Raw genomic sequence first — 26,029 nt, forward strand, 5'->3', positions numbered from 1 at the left:
AGCCAGCATTTCTTAACGTTGAATGACTCAATATAAGAATTCACATCAGTCTGAAACTGTGGCTATGTGAATCTTGTATATTTTATGAGTGTTTTGAAAGGTTACTGTTCATACCCAAGTTATTCCCCTTGGTCTGTACTTGAACATGTCTTGTCTGTATGTTTTGGGTATAACCAACCATGAGATATATGTTAGCATCTCAGCATGTAAAGCTCTTGGGTCCTCTAAATAAAGCAAAGACATCAGTCATCTTCTCACTCTTTGATGTATCATTCGAAATGCTCATCTTTGAAATCAGATTGAAAGTCTTTCTTTGGTTGTCATTGTGAACTACCACATCAGGCCTACCAAAGAAAACTTTGCCACTGTGCAGAAAAACGCAGAAAAGCCCACATTAATCGTGGAAATAGCAACATAAACATAATACCTCACTACTGAAACAGTAAAAACTGCAACGAAAGACTAGGAAACTGCAACATTTATATAATCAGCAAACTTTGACCTCTACTGTGCATGCGCATTGCGATCCTCACTTCTGTCCAATTTCCGAGCAACTGTGAATGGCCTCGCGTAGAAAAAGTATTATATATGTCGAAATAATTGCTGTCAATCATTTCAGACGAATGGAAAGTACACTAAACAAGTGTGCACACAACTATCATGATGATAAATGCCAAATAACACAACAGAATTACTTAAAAAGGGAATGTATCTTCTGTCCAAGCTGGAAAATGTCAACATGCGGCCGAGACTTCCTCTTCCATGTGCGCATGCGTGTTTTTATGCAGTTTTAGCGATTTAAAGTTGCCGTTTTTACTGTTTCAGTAGCGAGGTATTATGTTTATGTTGCTACTTCCACGATTAATGTGGGCTTTTCTGCGTTTTTCTGCACAGTGACAAAGTTTTCTTTGGTAGGCCTGCACATGCACCATCTTTTTCAGTGATATGTTCCAGAGAAAATAATAAATACTCACTAACATCTGCACTAAGTCTCTTCATACAGATGCCTTTTTTTCTTAACTCTTTTATACAAGGATAATAATTGTGGAATGCAATGGGATGGATTTCGCTTTGTAAGCATATAAGTGAAATGAAGCATGTTGCCACATGTTTATGATTAATGTGTGTTGTGTTAGTAATTGGAAACCATGGAAACCATAATTATTAATTATAACTGAAACTGTTTAAAAGTACACCTTAAGACCATGGGATGTGTTTTCAACTCGACCAGTATGGTGTTAAATTCTCCCAGTGGCACTCTAAAACAAAGAATTTAAATTAGATTCACTTTAGCCTGTTATGTATGACTAGACATCTCTTTGTATGAAATCTAGAACTGTCCCCAACATACGAGAGATAAACAGTTTAGGCATATAGTCAGAGCTATCCATGGTTACTGGCTGAGCATTCAGACACGGTAATAGGTCTTAATACTACTGCCAGTGTTAACAAAGTACACAGACATGGTTAACAGTGTTATGCATATTGTCCAGTTAACAGTCTGTTAACTTTTGTATTCACAAAGCATACATGGTTCACATGATTAACAGTCAAAGGGTGCTGACATGGTTACCATTAAGAGCATACAGACAGGATTAACAGTCAGATCATACAGGTATGGTTACCATTAAGAGCATACAGACAGGATTAACAGTCATACAGGTATGGATAAAGGTATGGTTAACAGTCAGATCATACAGGTATGGTTAACAGTCAGAGCATACAGACAGGATTAACAGTCAGAGCATACAGGTATGGTTACCATTAAGAGCATACAGACAGGATTAACAGTCAGAGCATACAGGTATGGTTACCAGTCAGAGCATACAGACAGGATTAACAGTCAGAGCATACAGGTATGGTTAACAGTCAGATCATACAGGTATGGTTAACAGTCAGATCATACAGGTATGGTTAACAGTCAGTACATACAGGTATGATTAACAGTCAGAGCATACAGGTATGGTTAACAGTCAGATCATACACAGGGACAGGATTAACAGTCAGAGAGCATACAGGTATGGTTAACATTAAGAGCAAGACACAGACAGGATTAACAGTCAGAGACAGATTTAACAGCAAGAACATACAGGTATGGTTAACAGTCAGATCATACAAGAGCGTGCAGACAGAGACAGGATTAACAGTCAGATCATACAGGTATGGTTAACAGTCAGATCATACACAGGTAACAGCAAGAACATACAGACAGTTAACAGTAAGATCATACAGCAAGAACATACAGGTATGAGTAACAGTCAGATCATACAGGTATGAGTAACAGTCAGATCATACAGGTATGGTTAACAGTCAGATCATACAGGTATGGTTAACAGTCAGATCATACAGGTATGAGTAACAGTCAGAGAATACAGACAAGGTCAACAGTCAAAGGGTACAGACAGGGTCAACAGTAAGAGCATACATACAGGTTAACAAAGCACACAGAAAGGGTTCAGACAAGAGTGACAGTAAGAACATAGGGGCAGGGTTAACAGCAAGAACATACAGGCAAGGTTAACAGCAAGAACATACAGACAGATTTAACAGCAAGAACATACAGGCAGGGTTAACAGCAAGAACATACAGACAGATTTAACAGCAAGAACATACAGGCAAGTTAACAGCAAGAACATACAGCCTACAGACAGATTTAACAAGAACATACACAGCAAGAACAGGTTAACAGCAAGAACATACAGATAAGAACAGGCAATTTAACAAGAACAACAGACAGATTTAACAGCAAGAACATACAGGCAGAGGCAAGGTTAACAGTTAACACAGGCAAGGTTAACAGCAAGAACATACAGACAAAGAACAGTTTAACAGACAAGAACATACAGACAGGGTTAACAGCAAGAAAGAACATACAGGCAGGCAGGTTAACAGCAAGAACATACAGGCAAGGTTAACAGTAAGAACATACAGACAGATGTAACAGCAAGAACATACAGGCAGGGTTAACAGCAAGAACATACAGATTTAACAGCAAGAACATACAGGCAAGGTTAACAGCAAGAACATACAGGCAAGGTTAACAGCAAGAACATACAGACAGATTTAACAGCAAGAACATACAGGCAGGGTTAACAGCAAGAACATACAGGCAGGGTTAACAGTAAGAACATACAGACAGATTTAACAGCAAGAACAGATTTAACAGCAAGAACATACAGGCAGGGTTAACAGCAAGAACATACAGGCAAGGTTAACAGCAAGAACATACAGACAGATTTAACAGAACATACAAGGGAACATACAGGCAGGGTTAACAGAACATACAGGCAGGGGAACATACACAGGTTTAACAGGTTAACAAACAAGAAACATTTAGACAGAGGTTAACAGCAAGAACATACAGGCAAGGTTAACAGCAAGAACATACAGACAGATTTAACAGTAAGAACATACAGGCAGGGGTTAACAGAAAAGCAACACAGGCAGGGTTAACAGCAAGAACATACAGGCAGGGTCAACAGAGCATACAGGCAGGGTAACAGCAAGAACAGAGCATACAGGCAGGGTTAACAGTAATAGTATACGGGCAGGGTGAACAGTTTAACTGTCAAAGGGACAGACAAGGGTAACAGGAAGAGCATACGGGCAGGGTTATCAGAGTTAACAATTTGCGTGAACAGAGAGTACTGACTGTTAACTGAGTATACAGTCAGTGTGTACAGATAGGGTCAACAGACAGAGTTAATTGCCTGGGCAATGGGGGTTAACAATTCTAGTGTACATGACATAGTAAACAGAGCATACAGATAGAGTTAATGTTCAGAACATAGAGTCAGAGTCTGGACAGCCAGGCCTAACAATCAGCATACAGTAGGGGCTAAACAGTGTGAGAACAGGCTGCGCTAACAGTACTAGTTTACTTCCGCTGTGAACCACTTTTGATTGTCATAAATATAAATGGGTAATATGCATTTACAGTCATGACGTACGTGAGAGAAGATATGATCAGTTGCAAAAGAAGTAATGGGGCATGTTCATCGGAAAAGTTAATTCATGTTGTGATTCCATGAAATTATCCCACACGCTTATCACATGATTTGATCTCAGATACCATGACGTCTGCTTGCAATTCAAAACACATTTTGGGATGAAAGATTTAGAAAGCCGAGGAACTGCTATTAAGTGATAATTTTCTTTTTATTATGCAACAGGAAGTATTTCTCATGAAGCCTATCATTGCACCTCGAGTTAGGATAATTCAAGAGAAAGTCCCAGCACCTAAAATCTGTAAATCTCTTCACTCTTTATATCAAGACTATAATTCATGGCAAAGAAACAAGGCTTGTCCTGAGCAGGTAAAGCCATCTTTTCACCACAAAACTATCTTAATTTGATCTGTAACCCTTGTGCAGTACACAACTTCTAACTTAGAAGGCTACACGAGTGCAAATTCTATTCATATGTCCACTTATCGTCCATTGTTAGTCATTATACATTGAAAGGATAATCAATTAGAATTCCTGCAATAACTGGCCTTCTAGCCTGAATTAGCCTAATCTCCCATTAGATGGGCAGATGAATGGATCACTTCAGCTCTTAAACAGTTCAGATAAAAAAAAACTTGCCCGGCTCCCTGACAGAATAAGTTTCCCAGTGGGAGTAAAACTGATACTGTTAATTTGAACCACAATTGAAGTCTTTCTTCCTATTGTACATTTGTCACTACTCAGACCTGTACTTAGCTCCTTAAATTTCTCCATTCCCAAGGTTCGAGTTTCCCGGCTTGTAACCCGATACTCCAGTCTGTAGAAGTTAATTACAGTTTTCTGACATGCAAGTCCCTCTCGGAAACAGCACCGGGATCACAATTGTGTGAACACGAGTCAGCGACGCCCACTAAATCTTGCTAATTCTGGGGTACAGTTACCCGCAAATGTTTTTGCATGACATCGCTAAAACCTGTAACATTTTGTAGGGTAACCTTCTCTTGTTGATGTCTGTGATAAGGGACAGGTTACTGTGTTTTGAGATGGAATCAACAGGTTGTTATGGCAGTAGGTATAGTAAGGCTCTCTCTGCTGATCTTAGGATAGGGTGTTTATGTGTTCTGGGTTCTTTTCACTCAAATTTTATCATGATTTCACTTTAAATAAAAACTTTTAAAAAAACTCCTACATGTTTTGAACAGGAGAGAATGTTGGTATGCAGTGTTTTTTTCTGATCCGTGTTTTATATAAAAAAAAAGAAGACAAATTCCATTTCCATGGTGACCATTAGTGTTAATATGGTTGCCACTTTGGGGAATCTTCAAAGCCATTTTTGTTTCAGGTTCAGACTGACAGACTGATTTTTAACTTGATATCTGTTTTATTTGTGCCAGAATTAGTTTTTATGCCTTTCATGACCTTGTTTATAGTGTATTTGAAAAGGCCTACATCACTTTGGGATTTCCTCCACCATTAAACTGACGTGCTGTGATAAAACTGGAATACAGCTCTAAGTGGCCTTATACCGTACTAACTTGAGCAATTAGACAGTAAAGTTCCACCAAAATTACAGTTTAATGGGCAAAAGGGAATTAACGCCTTTCGAAATGATATAAAACCAGTCAATCCTGTCTCTTCACGACTGATTCCCGGCCAGTTGTTGCCGCGACAACCTGTGACATGTAGAGATGGAGCCAAGCTTAAACTGTTCCCTGGTCCAAATTCATTCAAGAACATTTTTTATTACTAAACATCTCGAACAAGCATTTTGTTGTTGTGATTTTATGTTCTCTAACTACCCATGAAGTTTGCTGCCATTAGGATTTTCATTCAGCTGTACTTCAAGACAACTCTAGTACATGAAGTCATTTTGTAGATTTGATTTGGAATCAGGTTCTGTAATTAAACGTCATGTAAATAAATCATAAGTAATCAAATTTTTTTCATCATGACATAGATGAGAGTTTTATTCTAAAAGATTTCCAGGAATATATGTCTTAATACTATACTAAGTGACATGTTATTTTTAGAAACTATATATAACATTGTACTGGAAATGAGTGCTCAATAGTCGAACATGTGTAATTCTGTAAACATACAAGTATACAAAGAGATCAAATGCAATTATATTATTTATACAGTGACATTGTTCCATACAGGTATCTATGAAAGTGAAAGAGATAAAAAAAAGATATAACATCATTGATGCTTTTGTGTGAATTTACAGAACTGTGAAATATTGCAACTTTAATGACATGGTCTTATGAAGTTCAAAATGAGTTTTATTGTAATCATCTGATCATTGTCTAAACAAACTGGATATAGTCACTGTCAGCTGTGGAATGTGAACATGGTGAATCAAACACAGATCTGAATGCCATGAATGCTCACCGTCATAATTATTCTGGTATTATAGAGATAAAACACTTTAATGAATTAGTTTCAACTTTTAAGATGAAAAAAGTGTAATTGGTAACTAGCCTGAAATTAGTGTATTGCTCTTTAATTAAAATCTGAATGTCTGAAATTGAAGAAATTGGTGCCTTTTCTCTGGGCACAAGATTGATCTGGTAGCCTGAATTGGTGGTAGTGCTCTTTTGTTTTCTGAGCAGAATTTCACTATTTCTTCTGAACCAAAAAAAATAGATAGATCTGGTGGTGTTTGCCTTTGGTAGTTTGGAAGTCTGAATTCAAATTTTTGGCGTTTCAATGGCAACAAGTTTGACTTAGCCTGAAATTGGTGATAGTGCTGCTTTCTGGAGCAGAACTCCAAAAAGCCTTTCAATACTCTTTCCACTTTTCTATATACAAAATATTTGTTCATTTCAGAGACTAGCTGTTAGTCTAATAGAAGGGGTGTTGGGTAATAAACATGAACCATGCACAAACATGTATATTACAAATATGAAAATGGATTCTTCGTGATTCCCAATTCCAATATTTCAACATTGTTTCATGATGTGTACTTGAAGACACCTGCCTTTATATACCTAAAATCGGCGTAAAACTAAAAACTCACTCACATGAGGACAATCGATTGTTATAACCTGTTTCTTGATAATTTCTTAAACAATTTTTTGATTTTTTTTAGTCACCTTTTAATGATTCAATCAGTAAAGATGTCTGCGTGTAAATACACAATTTTCTGAGCCATCGTTTCATGGCAGTTATAGCCTTCACATTTTTCTTATCACCTAGCTGCTGTACTGAAATGAAGGCATATAGACTAATTGGCAATAATATGACCTACCTTTGGATGTGTGAAATATATATGTGTAACTCAGATATCAAGGGTAACAATTAGGGAAATGTCAAGACACAAACTAGAAGGAACAGTCAACTGATCCAACTGCTCGCTTTGGACTGCCAGTGGTTTACTATTATGATATAAGAAGTTGCAGGGCTCCAGATAATTTTTCTACATCAGGAGTATGTACCCCTTATTTTTTCAATATAGGAGTACTGGAAAAACTTAAGAGTACATTTAGAGTACTGAATGGAATTAAATGGCGTATCAGTAATCTTGTGTTTCGTTTCATATATGCACCACACCATTGCTAGTCTTGTGTATACAGGTCAATAAACAATAAAACAATACTTTTTCAGATGAATACGTCTGTAAATGAATCTTAGATCATACACTATTGCTGTGGTGTGTATCTGCTACGTTTTCAAAATTATTTCCTACTGTATCATGCATATTTTTTATCTGTACATATGTCGATATGGCCCTTATCTGGAGCCCTGATATAAGCAGTTGTCATCCTTCATGTATCATAGAACATCTATTTGAGCACATGACAATAGATATATCATTATTGAGGCAAAACGATATACTGCCCATCAACCAAAGCCAATATTACCAGTAAGGATGAACCTTGGACCAGCTGGTTATTAGCGGGTTTGTGAAAACAATTATATTGAGAGAAAAAATCATCTATCCCTTGCATATGCATGAATCAAAAGTTTGTCAGAGCTGGCAAATATCTATAACTGTTGTTGAATTTAATTTGATATGATAAATGCAAATAAGTTAAATATCCCTAATGTGTGGCAGATCAGTTTTCAGTGACAGAGATTTTGAGACTTTCATTAAAAAAGTAGAAGCCATATGAACCAACTGAGCACACCATCCAAACAGAAACAGCAAGTAACCTTCCAAAGTTTAGATGATACAATCACATGACATTCCTTGTCTGTTTCAAGGATCATAAACATTCAGCGACTTTTGCACCCTAGGTTATGACAGAATGTCTGGAGTGGTCAGATGTTATAAAGTTAGTATTTTGGAGATAATCCATTGATATGATCCTTGAGGTATTCTAAAGGATACACAGAAGGGGTTCAAGACAACAATTATTGCCATGACTATCAAATGCCATTGAAGGAACTTTTAGAATGTAATTAACAAATCATTTGTCTTTTGTATGCGAGTAAATAGAGACTTTAAGACTTTTTAATGGTAGATTACATGTGTATTATATTTCTCTATCAAAAGATTTGAGCTTGTTGGAATTTCTCAGTATGTGAGTGTGTTGAAGAAGGAGGAGGCATTGTTGTGCAAAATTGGTTTTGGTGTTTACAGTTTTGTTAGTAAGACAGGTAGCCCTCATTTGATGTCACTTGTATAATCATTGACATGGACCTTCAGCAAGTGTAAATGCAGCAGAAACAATCTTCCACAGGATCATTTTTCTCTCTTAACTGTAGGTGAAACAGTTGTTTGATTGCTGTTGGGAATGTTTGTGAAGTAGTGGTTTACTGTGGAGAAAAGGTTAAATAAGTGGAGAGAATAACCTTGTGGTTATGATGAAAATGACCACCATTAAACAACGTGTTATGGATCCCCCTGGCGAACTTGTCCTTGGTGGAGACATGGCAGAAAACTGGAGAAGGTGGAAGGGCACTTTTTGTTGTATCTGGAAACATTGTCGGAGAAAGATGATGATACTCAAACTAATACTCTCTTGAATGCCATCGGGAATGAGGCACTTAATGTCTACCACAGCTTCCACTGGGACAGAGAAGGGGACATGGAAAGGGTGAGTAAAATCCTGGAGAAGTTTGACTCCTACTGTTACCCCCACACCAGCGTGATGTACGAGAGGTACTTGTTCAACATGCGTTGTCAACAAGAAGGGGAGAACATTGATAATTATGTGGCTGAACTGAGAAACATGGCTCGGTCATGCGAGTTCGGAACATTGACAGAAAACCTGATCCGTGACCGTGTAATCTGTGGTATCCTTGATGACAAGGTGAGAAGCAAGTTGTTGAGGGAGGAGGACCTCTACCTAGGGAAAGCTATTGAGATCTGTCGGGTTGGGGAACAAATGGCCAGCAATGCCAACCTTCTCATGGCCTACAGCCCTATGTCCACTGATGACCTTCACTGTGAAGACAGCAAGGTCAGTCCAAGGGATGACATACTGGGCCATGTTACTGAGAGCAGACCTCAGGAGAACAAGACCGTCTGCCACAACTGTGATGGCAAGCATAAGAGGTATGAACACTGCCCGGCATTCGGCCTTGTGTGTCGGATCTGCAACAAGCGAAACCACTTTGCCAAAGTATGCAGAAGACAGATTCTCAGACAGCGTATGATGAGGAAGCCAAGAAGTCCTCCTTGAATTGATATATTTACTACAGACACCTTTGAGATTTATTTCATGTGCCAGGGAAACACAAAACTGGATATCAAGGGTTATGAAAACCATTGGGTGATGGTGGTCATGTTATTCTATGACTGGCAGTTTGTTCTCTATCAAGTGTGACTCAAAGTGTTTAGGCAATTCTAGCAGTATGTACTATATCCAAGGATTTGTTTGCCTATTAGCAACAGATTTTTTATCAATGTAATTGAAGGTTTTATCCAAGACATCATATATCTGAATGATATACCTGAAGCTTTATGTTCATCGATTGCTCACTGCATCTGTATATGAACTCACTGGAAATTGACATAAGGTGTGACATAAGCTATTCTTGTGCAAGAAGATTACTACATAGTCCATGAAATATCCAAATGACCAGCTGACAATAAAAGTGTATATTATTTGTTTGATTGATGACCAGTTTGGTTTTGACAAGAAAGACTTGTACAAAGTGGAGTTTTCTCAAGGGAAGTGGAATATGCTGAATGAACTCTGTATCCTTAAAGGTATTTCTGTTATGTGTGAATATATTATCACTATTATATAGATTGGAAGATAGATCATGAGCATTTGTCAAAATTCCAAGTGCTATTACAGCATATATGAAATTTGCTTGCTATTCAAGAATGTCAGTAAGTCACAATTTATGACTGTGTTATACCATAATCTGTAATGTTGAGTTTGTTATTTTGAAATAAATAATATTTGCATCTTTGATTGATGTTCAGTACAGACCATACTCGTTATTCAAAGCTACTGAAAAGATGGCATCAATACTTTAATGAATCATATGCAAGTTGGTTTGATTACAGTAGGGGCGATGGGGGAGCCTAATGGTTAAAGTGTCCGCTCGTCACGCAGAAGACCTGGGTTTGATTCCCCACATGGGTACAATGTGTGAAGCCCATTTCTGGTGTCCCCTGCTGTGATATTGCTGGAATATTGCTAAAAGCGGCGTAAAACCATGCTCACTCACTCATTCATTACAGTATTGTAGATGTTGAGTAAATATTCATGGTTAGACTTCGTCACTAATCCAGAAACAAGAGAAAATATGAAACCGTGAGATAGGATAAGGATATAAATATACAATTTATAGTCAAATTTTCAAGTTTCTCTTGAAATCAAGTTATTTTACAGAAATTAGTTTAGAATGTGCAGTTGACTAGTTGGATTTAGTGTGTTCATTGTTTTGCACCAATGTATATAAGTCTTGTTTGTAGTAGCTAAAACCTTCAGTGTATTATGGGAATATTTTCCTACAAGGATAGAATTATGTGGGCCTGTGAGACATTGAGTAATGTCTTGTATAGCTTGTACCGGGGTATGTACCTTTGTGTGTGGCCAAACACATCAGCAAGTCACCTGCATTATGACTTATTTTGCTGAACCTCGAAAACAGCTTTGTTTCCTTTAACTGAATGGAAGATTCGTGCAAGTCATTGCAGTTGTCATGACAAAGTAACATTTGTTATTGGGCCTTATTCACATTTGACAAAGTTAAACCAGCCTTTTCTCTCCAAGGAGATCCTAATCTTATGTGAAAACTACAGTAAAGGTCCTTGATTCAGCCTCCTATAGAATTCTCCAAAGCGTAGCATTGTGATAACCACAGATTACAGAGGGGAAGGTGATATTGCGTAGGGACCCACTAGGCCAGGTCTCTAGGTAACTCTTTACAGCTTAAGTATTACAACATAATTATGATAATGGTTGCACTAAGTATCACACCAGTGATGGGGCTTTTGAATGTTTTTTATTACCTCTCAACTAGACTTTAAAGAGAGGGGGTTCATCTTTGTGTAAAAAAATAAAATATGACAAGATATTCCTAATGTAGTACCAGAGCCATAAAGATTATTTTAGATATTTATTAACATTTTTTCTATGATGCAAAAATATCTTCAACTTTTTATGTAGTGTTAAGAATATTTTTGACAATGGAATTGTATGTTGGTCATTAATGCTTAAAATTTGGGGGAAAGGACAATTAAGGAAAGACATAAGCATCATTTAAGAGCTGCAAGCTAAGCGACAAAGCTGCACTTTCACCTGCAAGTATCAGTACATCTTTGCAACCACAGCTCTAATTTCATTAGATGGGACCCTTGTATATGCTTACTTTATGATGTATCTGGCAAAATCCGAGTGGTAAAGCAATAGTTTTTTTTACATATTTCTGTTTTTCACTTTGTGGTTGGTTAATCTGTAAAATAATACTTGATCTGGTCTCATTAAAAAATAAGGACAATGGTGGTGGTCTCATTTGAGTTTACAGAAAAAAAATATCAAAATGAACCCATCTATTTGTACTTGATTCAGGTAAACTCTCAAGCATCAAGCACATTTTTAGAGTTTATTTCCTTGTTCACACTTCTCCAAATGCTGTCAATAATCTTTTAATACTACATACCAAAACGCCTATATCATGGACCGGTATCTCTTGAACTACTAAAAACATCAGGAATCCCTATACTGGTAAGATCTACAACCCTACTGAGCTAGACATCCCTCATTATGCCTGACCTTTCCATGGGTTGTTGCTTTTTATGAAATAATTACTTTTTTGGTCACACTAGCATGTATGTACATGAAAGAACACATATTTGCCTAATGTTGATGCCCGTCTTATGTTAAAATATATCCCAACGTGCCTCAAGACAGGGCTTACAAATGGGCAAGGCAAGGAAGATGATCATCATAATTTACTGCCTCGTTCTGACTGGTTAAGTGTCTTCAAAGTGGTGTCAATGATAGGCCTACAATGACGATCATATCTCTCATGATTTAAGGTGATCAGGGATCCCCTCTTTTGCTGCAATTTCTATTCAGGTCACTATACACCTGCATCTTATCACAATCCATCTTGCGTCATGTAAGCTGTGATCGACAGTGTGCCCTCTTTTCTCCCACTCTTGGTTAACTATGTGGACAAAAATGTATCATTAAGGCTTAAAAATTGTTTGGACTCTTGTGGAAGCTTTGTTGAAGGTGTGATTGTAAGATTTGAATGAAAACATTGACGCATTCTGTGGAGATGTAGGGAAAACTGCTTTGTTGTTGGATTGGATGCATTTTTTGTCCCATCAATTCATGTTTGCTGGTTATGTGTGGCCTGTATGTTGTGATAACTAGATGTTTAGAAGCATCAAAGGCCTCATCACATGCTTTGCCAGGATCTCCATGGTTCATGTTAGCATAATTGCTATAAAAGTTATTTGAAGTACACCCAATTTGTTAAATACAGGATATGCCAGTAAAATTACCTAATGGACTGCTTTGTATTTAAAAGAAATATTCTGTATGAAGGGTTATTAATGTTAGTTTGTTATGTTAAACCAACTTATATCCTATGACAGGATTGTGCTGATGGAACATAGAGCTAGTCTGAACAGGGCACTTTTTTCCCCTTGGGTATTACAAATATAGTATATGTTCAGACACATGCTGTTGGGTAGGTTGCTAGATGTATCATGGAATAATAATTCATACCAAATTCATTATTCATTATTACCACTACAAGAAATATATTACGATTCAGATATTAGGAAAATATAAATATAGAATATTAGTAAAAGCTTAGAGAAAGACTCCAGTCAAAAGTTGTAAAACTCATCTCACAGACATATTATTATATTCAAGATAAAATCCTAGCCTAAGGTATTGAGGATTCAAGCTGTTAGCAATCCTTTTAGTAATTCAGAGTTATGACCAACGGATCTACCACTCAGCAGGATAATGCTGCTCGTTGGAAGGCTAATGGGGTTGGAGCAGGTACTCTCGGCTCTCCCACATGTATGTCTTGTGCATTTGTTTGTCATGTACTCAAAGAAGTTTGAACTCAACTATGCCTTCATCTTCATCAGCACACTTCATCTTAATTATGAGCTAATTCCCCAGTTGACGGTGCAGATCGTGGAATAATAATTCATACCAAATTCATTATTCATTATTACCACTACAAGAAATATATTAGGATTCAGATATTAGGGAAAATATAAATATAGAATATTAGTAAATGCTTAGGGAAGACTCCAGTCAAAAGTTGTAAAACTCATCTCACAGACATATTATTGAAAAAGGTATAAATTACGGCTACACAATTTCACAGATATTCAAGATAAAATCCTAGCCTAAGGTATTGAGGATTCAAGCTGTTAGCAATCCTTTCAGTAATTCAGAGTTATGACCAGACGATTAAATGCATCTATTGTAATCCAAGCACCTGTAATTGACACATCAGATAAGGCTCGTTCAGATCTAGCCCAGGGTAAGCATCCAAGCATCCAGTAAAAGTGCCATCGAGATTAGTGCCAGTTAAAATAGGATTAACAGGATTAAGAGTGATTGCCCTGTCTGGTCATTGAAGGACACACCCCATTTTGTATATTCTGTATTTGATAGGCTAATGTAGAGTTTACACCCATTTTTTGTATCAGTCAACCAATCATAATCTCTTTATTGTTTTAATTGTAGATAAAAGTCTCTATCTTCATTTGTCCATCAGTAGGGTTTAGACTCCTAACACAGGTCAGCTCTAGCCCTCAGCCCAGAGGGTTGTACCGACTCTCTGTGTCCACCCCATGTTACTCCATTCTTGTAAATAAAATTGTGATTAGCTCTTGTGACTTCAAGACCCTTATCATTATAGATGTGTCGGTTCATCATCTCCCAACTTTTGTACAATGTATGAAGCGACCGCCTCCGTGGTGTAGTGGTTAGAGCGTCCGCCCGGAGAGCGGAAGGTCGTTGGTTCGATCCCCGACCGCGTCATACCAAAAGACGTTAAAATATGGTACTTGTTGGTCCCTGCCTGGCGCTCGGCATTAATGGGTACAACAAGGACTGGTCGGCTCGGAGTCAGTATAATGTGTCTGAATGGGGTATCCATACTTCACTGCGGCATGGTATCTCAGTGGTCTAGCTCTATAAAACCAGCTTAAGTCTGGGCTAGTACAAGCAGCCACACATACACACACGTGCGCATGCACGTCGTCATGTGAGCGAAATATTCTCAAGCACGACGTTAAATCCAATTTCACCTCACCTCACCTCACAATGTATGAAGCTAGTGTAAAACCTGACCCACTCACTCCATCAGACACTTTCAAACCTTCATGCTGTGGACTTTTATTAGATAAGCTTACTTCAGGCTAGTCTGAACTTCTGACTAGTGGCAGATGTTGCTAATGTTACAAACTAGTGGTACAGTGTAATCATGAAACATAACAAAACTGTGAAAGATAACATTCTACCATTTTTTAGTTTAATGTCTTGATCAAGATGTAAAATCTTTGAAACAAATAATTGTCAAGAAATGGAATCTGCTCATAGGGTTTTAGCGGTTCACCTCTTAAATAATCCTTGAATAATCTGTCAGCACCTTAAAGATGCCTATGAATTTACCAAAGCACCGGGTAATTGTCTGGAGCCTGCTTCACTTTGGGATTTCCTTGCATATGGCACTGACACGTCATGATCTGGTTGAAATAATGTTATTGAACCCAGTTCACTCACTCCTTCTAGAACACAGCATAGATGTGTATGCGTGATTCCCCACCAGGTAGGTTGGACAGAGAAAGAGTTAACCAGACGGACAGTTTGAGTGACTTAATATGTGTGTGAAACTGGTGTCACTGACTTGTGAGTAATGTCTTGAGCAGGGTATGCATGTAAGCGTGTTAGACAGTCATCATACACGGGGTCCAACTCATGACCCGGGCACGCCACCCGATAGTCTTTGAGGTAGATCGGGAACTGTGCAGCCGGAGGGAGAAGGGAGCGATTGGGCAGCATGAAGAGTTGCACAAGGGAGACAACAAAAGGCGCACATAATCTGAAACTCAGGGAGCAGATGAGGTCTGTGAGGGGAGATCAGATGTGCTAGTCTGGAGGTGTAGATTCCCCTGATACCACAGCAATTAAGATGGTATTGTTATCTCTCATTTGGGGGGATGGGAAAAAGCCATGTTCTGCGAATGGAGTGACAACACTGGAAGTGTGGATTTATGTGTAGAGATCGTAGGCGATAATTTGTGAGGGAAGTTCTATCACGAGCAGGACCTGAAAGACTGATACTTCGCCTGACTGCCCCCATGATGTTTTAAGTGGTGGGCGCACTGTGTTTAATACCCTGTAGTCATTCACCATGTTCTAGCCATACACTTAGTTGAAAAAAGTCAACCGCAACATATGAGCAACTGTATTCAATTCTCAGTTTCTCCATGAATGAGGGAAGGCAGATGGAAAATTTCAAGTAGTAAAATGTAATACTATGTTTCCAAGTCTGCACCCTCCTTGATGGGGTTTGTGATGAGAGGTATTCATCGTGATCACTCAGTCCTCCCATTTCATGCAAAGGGAAACTTTCACAGCCCTGTACATAGTTGCACATTTCGTCTCATAATCAATCACAAGCTCCAGCGTAAATTGAGCGGGATGGTGTTTGGTGATGCAGTATTATGCCATTCAAGATTAGGACTTGCTTTCTTTAGTTGCTAGAAGTACATAAGTAAGTATTGAGAAAAGTCAGTGAAACAGTTAGGATGTCTGAAGATAGATATGTGCGGAAGTCAATGGAACTTACAGTTATTGTGGTGATGCGTTCATATGGATCATCTTCGGGAGTGGTTTGAAAAGGGAGAAAATTACTTTCTGCACCATTTCTGTTCTTTTTAATTTTAAATGTTCAAGATTGAGAAGCATGTCTTTTGGAGTGTCGCTTATCCTTAATGCTCATACCATATTTGCCGTATTTAGTGTCCAGCACCCCAGACTTCAGCACCCCTAGACCAATGGTCATGCTGTTGATCACTGGATTGCCTGGTCCAGACTTGGTTATTTACACATATAGCTGGAATATAGCTGGAATATTGCAGAGTGTGGCTTAAAAACTAAACTCACTCACTCCTTCTGCACTGCTTCTGTTTTCTCTGTTTGTTGTTTTTGTTTTTATAAATATGATAGCCTCGTAATTGTCATTGAAGAAGCTTCATCAACATGAAAAGAGAGTCTTGTTCATAACTGTTCAATCTGTGTTTTGTATTAGGTGCATCTATCAACTTTTCTAAGCAGCAACTCAGTTTATTGTGGCAAATACGGTAACTGTAAATCATTATGTGAGAAATCAAATCGTAACCATGTGCATTCAAACTACCAGCTTTTGTAAAGTCATGCAGATATGAATAACTTTGGCCCATAATAAAGATGTTTTTAACAAATTTCATTGCCAAGAGTTGTCGTAATCAAGATCTCATTCTGGACCTTATGGACCGCTAAATTTCATATTTGGGGAAAACCTGAAAATAATTTTCTTCTAATTATTGAAACTGTTTATACATTTCACAACTGCACTGTTTTGTTTAACATTTCCAATGTTTTAACTTCCAGTAGTATAACTTAAGATTTGTGAAAGTCATCTGCTTAAAATAAGAGCATGGCCTTCCCCAAAGCTGGTCTTATAAATAGAGGCAGATGATTTGTCACTGACTTACTGGACATTTGACAATTCTATATTTTTTTGTGCTTTTAAGAATTCTGTATTTTTAGTGCATTTAAGATGTAACTTTGTACTCCATGTTCTTGAGTGAATGAGTGAGTGAGTTGGTTTAGTTTTACGCCGCACTCAGCAATATTCCAGCTATATGGCAGCGGTCTGTAAATAATCGAGTCTGGGCCAACCATGTTCTTGAATGTACAGTTGTCTTTATGCAATATGTCAAACAACTTAGATGAAATGTTATATTTTCCTGTAGGTTGAGGTAGCCATCAAGATATGTAACAGGGTATCATCGGAATACTTGTTGTATGAGTCACAGGAAATCCTGTAAGACTCCTTTGAATTATGTCCCAGCTACAAGTTCAGATGGGCTCACAAAAGATGATATGATTAACTGAACTTCATAGGGTGAACTGAATTTGTGTGGTACCTTTAGGTATCTTCACCCATTGAATAATCTATGACCACACATAACTTTGGTTTAATTGATTATTTAAGTGTTACAGTTTTGTTTCATTTTGCTAGCAAACTGTTTTTGTCATTAACATGTAAAACTGCAGACAGATAAGTGTATTCAGTGATACTAATGAGCAGGGGTGATGTAGAACAACAGGAAACCCAACTCTATTGTCAGCCAATCAGGAACACATAGACCTCATAAAATACCAGGATGTCATTCGTTACATACCATACATGTCAGAGGTCACATACCAGGATGTCATAGGTCACATACCAGTTGCCATAGGTCACATACCAGGATGTCACAGGTCACATACCATGGATGTCATAGGCCACATACCATGCATGTCATAGGTCACATACCAGGATGTCATTGGTCACATACCAGGATGTCATTGGCCACATACCATGATGTCATAGGTCACATACCATGATGTCATAGGTCACATACCAGGATGTCATTGGCCACATACAAGGATGTCATAGGTCGCATACCATGCATGTCATAGCTCACATACCAGAATGTCATAGGTCACATACCAGGATGTCATTGGTCACATACCCGGATGTCATAGGTCACATACCATGCATGTCATATGTCATAGGTCACATACCAGGATGTCATAGGTCACATACCAGGATGTCATTGGCCACATACCAGGATGTCATAGGTCACATACCGGGATGTCATTGGTCACATACCAGGATGTCATTGGCCACATACCAGGATGTCATAGGTCACATACCATGATGTCATAGGTCGCATACCAGGATGTCATAGGTCACATACCAGGATGTCATTGGCCACATACCAAGGATGTCATAGGTCACATACCAGGATGTCATTGGCCACATACAAGGATGTCATAGGTCGCATACCATGCATGTCATAGGTCACATACCAGAATGACATTGGTCACATACCAGGATGTCATTGGTCACATACCCGGATGTCATAGGTCACATACCATGCATGTCATAGGTCACATACCAGAATGTCATAGGTCACATACCAGGATGTCATAGGTCACATACCGGGATGTCATTGGTCACATACCAGGATGTCATTGGCCACATACCAGGATGTCATTGGCCACATACTATGCATGTCATAGGCCACATACCAGGATGTCATAGGTCACATACCAGAATGTCATAGGTCACATACCAGGATGTCATTGGCCACATACCAGGATGTCATAGGTCACATACTATACATGATGTCATAGGTCACATACCATGCATGTCATAGGTCACATACCAGGATGTCAAAGGTCACATACCAGGATGTCATAGGTCATGTACCAGCATACCAGAATGCCATAGGCCACATACCAGAATGTCACAGGTCATTCAGGATATGCTGATGGCATTTTGATATGAACTAATAGATGTAGCACTTCAAATCCCTTATGATAGGCTCACATATCAGTATTCTCTGTATCCATTTTGTGACACTTTCAGTAAAATTACTTGTGAAAGTATTGTTACCTTTTGGTGGTGGGGAATGTTTCAATTTTTGGCAACATTCGGCTATACACTTGTCTAGACTGAAGAAGCTAAACTGTTTGGTATGTTACTTGTGATGAGGTCATATTTGGTTGAAGTCATGGTATTTATACAGAGAGTATCTGAATATCAACACTGACATCATCCTTTGTTGAGTGACTACATACGCAGATGAGCTAGAGTGACATGCCTTTCTTTTTTAGACGATTGCATACACTGCAATATTTTTATGAAGTTGGCGCTGAAATACTGCCACAGATGTTTTGCTGCTTCAATGAATGGAGCTAAAGACAACTGCACCAGTCAGTCTGTGCCATTCAAGCACACCAACTGATCTATCACTACATTCTGGTGTGGAAATATCATGGCATAGTAGTTGAGTAATATCAGACAATGATATGAACTAACTCAGAAGATATACAGTGTTCAGCAATACACTGGTGCTTTGGGCAAATGCTTGTATAATTTAATCAGGACCAGTGGTACAATTGCAGTGTTCATCTATACAGCTCAAGTTTCCCAATTAACAGCAAGAGTTGCTCAACAAACAAGAGCTCAAGTTGCCAAACACACATGAGCTTGAGTTGCCCATCAAGCAAGAGCTTGAGTTGCCCAACAAACATGAGCATGGGTTGCCCAACTAGCAAGAACTTTAGTTGCCCAACAAGCAAGAGCTTGAGTTGCCCAACAAGCAAGAGCATGGGTTGCCCAACAAACATGAGCATGGGTTGCCCAACAAACATGAGCATGGGTTGCCCAACTAGCAAGAACTTTAGTTGCCCATCAAGCAAGAGCTTTAGTTGCCCAACAAGCAAGAGCATGGGTTGCCCAACAAACATGAGCATGGGTTGCCCAACAAACAAGAGATCGCGTTACCCAAGAAACAATAGTTTGAGTTGCCCAATAAGCAAGTTTTAGTTGCACATTGATTGCTAATCATACCACGAGACATCATTACACATATTTTCCAGTGAATGTTATATTCTGGGTCTGATGGTAACCTGAAACCTTCACATTAAAACATCACTTACAATTGTGAAAGGGACATGCTAACAGGCCCAGTGGACAGTCTGCCTCTGGCCTTTGCCTTCAGTGAATATGTAGTACATGTCACCTGTCATCTCAATTTTGATCTGGCGTGTCTCTATTTGTTTCAGGTGATAGATGTGGATGCTTGACTTCACCTCAAAGAATATGTGCCAAGATAGGAAGTGTCCACACAAAGAGCAGAATGGTTATAGTGACAGCTTATGATCTCATCAGATTATTGTGATAGAGTGGATGGTTTGTGATGAAGATTTTGTCCTGTGGCCACATTATTTCATTAACCACAAACCTAACCAAGTCTGTTTTACTGAAAGCTTGCATGTGGTTTCCTTACTAGACTGGAAAAAATGTAATATGTGCTGATATTAAAAGTACAACTTGTGCATTCATCGCATATTAGAAATCCAATGCCACTTGCCCAGTTATTAAGTGAACTGACATTAAAGGACTTGATTTTCAAACTGGTGAGCACAGTTTTAGAAAATCTTTCCACCTTAGCAGGACAAGGATTTGAAAATGTTAGCCATTTGTATAAATCTATGTCTTAGTATGCAAGATTTGCATCTGTGGGTACCCAGGAGCTTTGTGGTATCTGGATACACAGCTTCTCCTTGTAGCAATAAAGCACATCTCAATTTCATGGCATTGTAAAATGGCAATACACATGAAATTCAAATCTGTACTATTTTTACAGATAATCATTTTAGAGGTGAACAGGACATTGTTATAGTCTTATGTGGTGCACTTCATGTAGATCTTCTAAATGAAAGTCTCAAATATTTGTTATTCATTTGCTGCAATGATCATGTTTAATATATTGGCAGGACCAAACTTGAAACTTGAGGTAATCAATAATCTGTTTGTGACTTCAATAGTTCTTGGAGATATGGACCCATTTTTTCATGTATACATGGGTTTTTTTAAAAATACTAGAATATAATAATGATTACTACTCCGATAAGGATAAATGGCCTACTGTCAGCTTGTGATCATGATGCCCTGTAAATTCAAGATGATTAGATCAGTAATGATGTAAAAACAGGAAATAAAATTCAAATTTGATTGATAGATATATAAAAGGTTCATTATTTCAAACTCCTTTATCTTAATCAGTCTTTTTAAAGAGCATTGAAATTGGACCATCATCGTTAGCAATGTCATTACTCTGAGAAAGAAGCATTGATGATTTCACCGACATTTTCTTTATAACAAGCTGTGTAATTTATCACATGCCAAGATTCTGATCTGAATCTTGCTACAGAGATATCCGTCCAGAATTTGAGTACATTACATGTTCATACCATACTGATGTGGGTTTTAAGTTACTAATGTTCTCATTGTGCTCGTTGATTTTGTATTTTTTCTAAAGGTGATGTTAGAAGATAATGACAATGTTATCTTTATGATATTTTGGATCCAATTACACAATGTATATGATTTGTTTGAATATTTTTGCTGTCACAAAACTCACCTTTTATAGGTTCCTTTTTGTACTATGAAATGGTTTTTGCTATTTTGAGGGTTTTTTAAAATTATTTTGTAGACTCTCATTCCTCTATGTTCTGCTACAAATTGCTAATGGCTATGACACGTGTATATATTGATCACTGGATGTACATTTTGTACATGTCACAATTTTATTATATTTAAAGTTGGAGTGTATTTTCATATGTCATTTATTGCTGTCGGTTGTAAAATCTTGTAAATACGGTACATTTTGTGTGTATTTTTGTGTCAGAAATGTTTATGAACGGAGCTTACTTGTAAACAGATGGTGAAGCAGGGTCTATGATGGAACATTTGTTTCAGATGACTGGTTGTTGATGAACATGTCTGTAGGTCTTCAGATGTTTGTGATGCTTGTATCCAGTCCCACATCCACACTATCAAATGTCTTATACCAAGTCCTCTGATCATATTTCGTTTATGCAACCAACATCACTATTGGTGACTGGTTTGAATACATTCTAACTTTGGTTTATTCAAGTTCAAGGTCACCAGACTACATCCTGTGCATTTTCAAATGTCTGTTATAAAGAATCTCCACATTTTGGTAATACGTGTAATACTTTCAAATGTTTCATGCCATTTTATGTGTTCCTTATTAAGTGCATAATCTGTGACAGTGCAATGAGTATTGCTCTGATTATGATCGGGATAAATATTATGAATATTTTATCATAACTTTTCTCTTTATCAAAGATGAAATAGTTTTGGAATTGTGCATAAGAATCATATGTAACTTTCTTAAGTTGAACATTGGATGGAGGTGTTATATATTTTCCATAAGTTCCTATTGATAGTCATGAACTATGTATGTTAGTATGTCATGTATTGTTCACAAGTGTGCAGTTTGTCTTTGCACATGCAACAGTTGTGTATAACTTCTTTGAGTGGCATTTTAGAATTTGGGAAGTACAATATGAACAAACTTTATGGATTACAACTTCTTATATTTTGTGACTGTGACGTTTAGATACAGATTCTTGTACGGCTGTCAAGCAGAAATGACAAGGGTACAAGAATCAGTATCAAAATGTCGCACTCACAAAATAAAAAGTTAATATCCATAAAGTTTGTTCATAGAGAAGTAGTGTAGTATTTTCCACAGAAATACTGGTGTTTGGTTTGTTAACCTACACAATCTAAGGCAAACGTCTGTGAAATGATAGAACAGATTTCAGTTTCTGATTTACTTTTACAAAGAAATAGAATTACAAGAAAGGTTATACTTACAGAAAAGTATTTTAAGAGTGAGTAGGTATATTGTTGCTTTGAACAGAATTATGGTTGTATCACAGGCTCAACTTTATGTTTAGGAGAGGCCAACAGATCTTTCAAAATACATTCAAATGTTTGTGTTATGCCTTACCAATCAGTATTTAAAAACAACAGTAAATATACAGTGCATCACAAACGCATTGATGTTAGGGGAGTTAGTTAATGTGATACAATACAATAGGATTGAAGTTACCTGGGTAGGAGTGAATGTAAGTATGTCTTTATGACGCAAGTATCTTCCCAGTTTCGGTTTAAGGTGCCAGTTATATTCTCTGAAAAATGATACGACAGATGACATCAGTCTATTGTTTGGCCACTTAAGCAACTTTATTGCTTAATTGTAAATTACGACCTAACCAGGCTTGTTTATGTGACAAAATACTGTGTTGGTAATGCAAGTCCTAAAAGAGTATGTTTGCATATTGCAACATGTGTATGTACACTTGTGCAGAACTGTGAATGATGTATCAGAATATGTTCATGTTTGTGTGAAGACAGTTATCTGGTTGTTGTTTTTTAAACAAACAGAATGTAACAAACAGTTATGTTATGTCTGTGGTAAGAAACAGGTTATTTTGTTATCCAACGGCAAGAAAAATGAGTTCCCAAAGGATTATGCCACACTGAAATACCAGGTCTGGGAATCTGTGAAGTAAATACATGTATGCGGTAATTTTAGAAACCAGCTGAGGTTTTATATGGATCTTCATAGATATATGAATGTGCTATGTATAGATGGCATCTAAATTATAGATTATAACGCTGCTATTACAATCACACATTTATGAAACTATTGCCTTTGCAGAAAGGTCACAATGAAGTTACATCTGTGGATCATATCCGGTTGTCTGTCATATATGGGCTGACAGTGATATTGCTATATTCTGTCCCACAATGTCTTCACCTAAAGATAATCTTATTCAGTCCTATGTTTAAAGAAAATATTTATTTTGAATTGTTCTACATGTAGATATCATAACGAATGTTATGTGTGACTTCTGCCGTCCATCACTTGAACGTCTGTCCATAACTTCAGGACATTTTGTTCATGTACTGAATAAAACTGTTATACACATTTCTCATTTTCATTGCTGTCCTTCAGTTATTCCATGTGTATCTACGGTGTCGGTCCCTGTCAGAATTGGTGTCAGGTAGGTCATACTTATAGGACCGTAGAACGGGTCGTCAGGCCCAGATACATAGGTTCCATTATGTCTGGTCACATGCATAGACGCTCATGCGTTCAGTCACTCGATTTTTAAACGCCTCCTCTATCGGTTGGTTCACCCATTTTGTTCTGGGGAGCTAGGGGTGGTCAGCAATTTTGTACATTAAAAATATGTTTAAAATTATGCTTACAAATTATGGGAGGGGGGTCATTGATTTTGTACATGACATGCAGGGGGGTCACTTATTTTGTACATAAATTTCAGGGAGGGGGGGGGGTCATTCACATTGTACATGCTTCTCCATTAAAATCATCACCACACACACACACACACACACACACACACACACACACACACACCTGTCCATTATGAACGGTCCCGTAATAGTCTGGCTTTACAGAGAAATATGTTTGACTGCTGGAATCCGTCATGGCCCTAGCGAAGCTATGTTTCATCTAAGACTTCCAAATTTGACCAAAATGATGTTCGATGCAGTTACCTATGTCAGCATGCCAAATGTAGCCCCTTTTTCCAACCCGCACCTCATATGTTTAAGTGAAACGATTGCCTCTATGCGTTTGTGGCGAGCTCCCCAGTGTGGTGGAGTAATGGATTTCTTATGACTATGGAAATGGTCGTCTTCCTGTTACTTCCTATGACCCGAGCCGGGTGTCACCTGTCCTCTAATCAGAATCCGCTCAGATATGTCGAACTCGCATGACGGCGGTTTATGCTTTAGTAACATAACTCGACCTAAGTCATCCATATCTCTCAATGATTTTACTCCTCTCTTGTGCCACCTCTATGCGTTCTGAATCTGACAAGATTTTCATACGACTGCGCACTTGAGGTCTTCAACCTTAACATGTGACCGACATAAGCGACAGATTACCCAAGGTCTTCTGTTTCTCCTAAATTCCCTGACCCCTCGCCGGTGTTCCTTTAATGTCCCGCCAACCCCTTTAATTCCACGTTATTTGGGGGCAATATATTTACGTGGGGCGACAGCGAGTCTCCTGTCGGTAACGTTGAAACATCAGTGTCAAAGTTTGAGAGTGTTCGCTCCCTACAGAGACCCGGCCGTCGTTCAAGACACGACTATCGTCAGTAGACATCTCAACGATACAGAAATCTTGTTAAAATTTGCCGACTTGCTATGGCAGATAATCAGACACAAAAGCATATGAGTTTGTGTGTATGTGGTATGTACTTATGTGTATTTGTGTGATGCGTCCATGTTGTATTTGAATTAGTCTCGTATTAGTTTAAGTGAGAAAGCAAAAACTTTCTAGGGATTTCACGTAATGATAATATTCGGTGTATGCAAATGGATTTTATGCAATAGTAATCTTCTATGCATGCCCATCATAAATATGGTGCTATTGTGTAACTCATCGTCTGAATCATCAAAATGCAGCAACAGCCGAATAATACAAACAGAAAGAAACACACATGATCGACGAAGCACTAAAAGGTGGAGTGGTTATTATTATTTAAGACTAGATCTCTTATAGCAACTTCGGCGTCATATCACCACTAAATAAAGCACAATGGAACAACGTCGGCGAATGGAATCACTGTTCCATCCAAAAGTGTTGAAAATTACACTAAATGTAAAAATGTTTGACTTATTTACCGGTTTTCTTTAAATTGTCATTACTAGCATGTCATTTGGCTGATTATATTCAATCTTAATACATACAACACAAAGTAAAAAGTTCGTTATTGTACACATTTATCATTGTCTTATCTTTAAAACCATCGTATGATCTACAGCCAAATCGAGAAAGTGTTACTCTTACTTTGTGAAAGATAAGGTTCTGCTTTTTTAAAATAAAGTGTACTATTCAGCTTTTTCTAGAATTGGGTAAACTGCCATGCCGTTTTGAGATGTACATGTCTTTTAAGGCCCATGTTAAACGCCTTATCAACATCTGTAGCTAGTATACGTGTTGTAACTAAATA

The 26,029-nt window shown here is 37.9% G+C and overlaps 1 protein-coding gene across 1 annotated transcript in view; it reads left to right on the top strand.

Moving 5' to 3' along the window:
- The window catches only part of LOC124264796 (protein PTHB1-like), a 56,335-nt gene extending 32,365 nt beyond the window's left edge, over positions 1-23,970 (top strand). Inside the window, 1 exon segment of the mRNA XM_046699586.1 lies at positions 20,225-23,970. The gene's annotated coding sequence lies outside the window, so the exon portion shown is untranslated.
- The last annotated feature ends 2,059 nt before the right edge of the window (positions 23,971-26,029 follow it).

This window comes from Haliotis rubra, unplaced genomic scaffold (genome assembly GCF_003918875.1).
Source record: "Haliotis rubra isolate DU_JTF1 unplaced genomic scaffold, ASM391887v1 Scf943, whole genome shotgun sequence".
Taxonomy (NCBI): Eukaryota; Metazoa; Mollusca; class Gastropoda; order Lepetellida; family Haliotidae; genus Haliotis; species Haliotis rubra.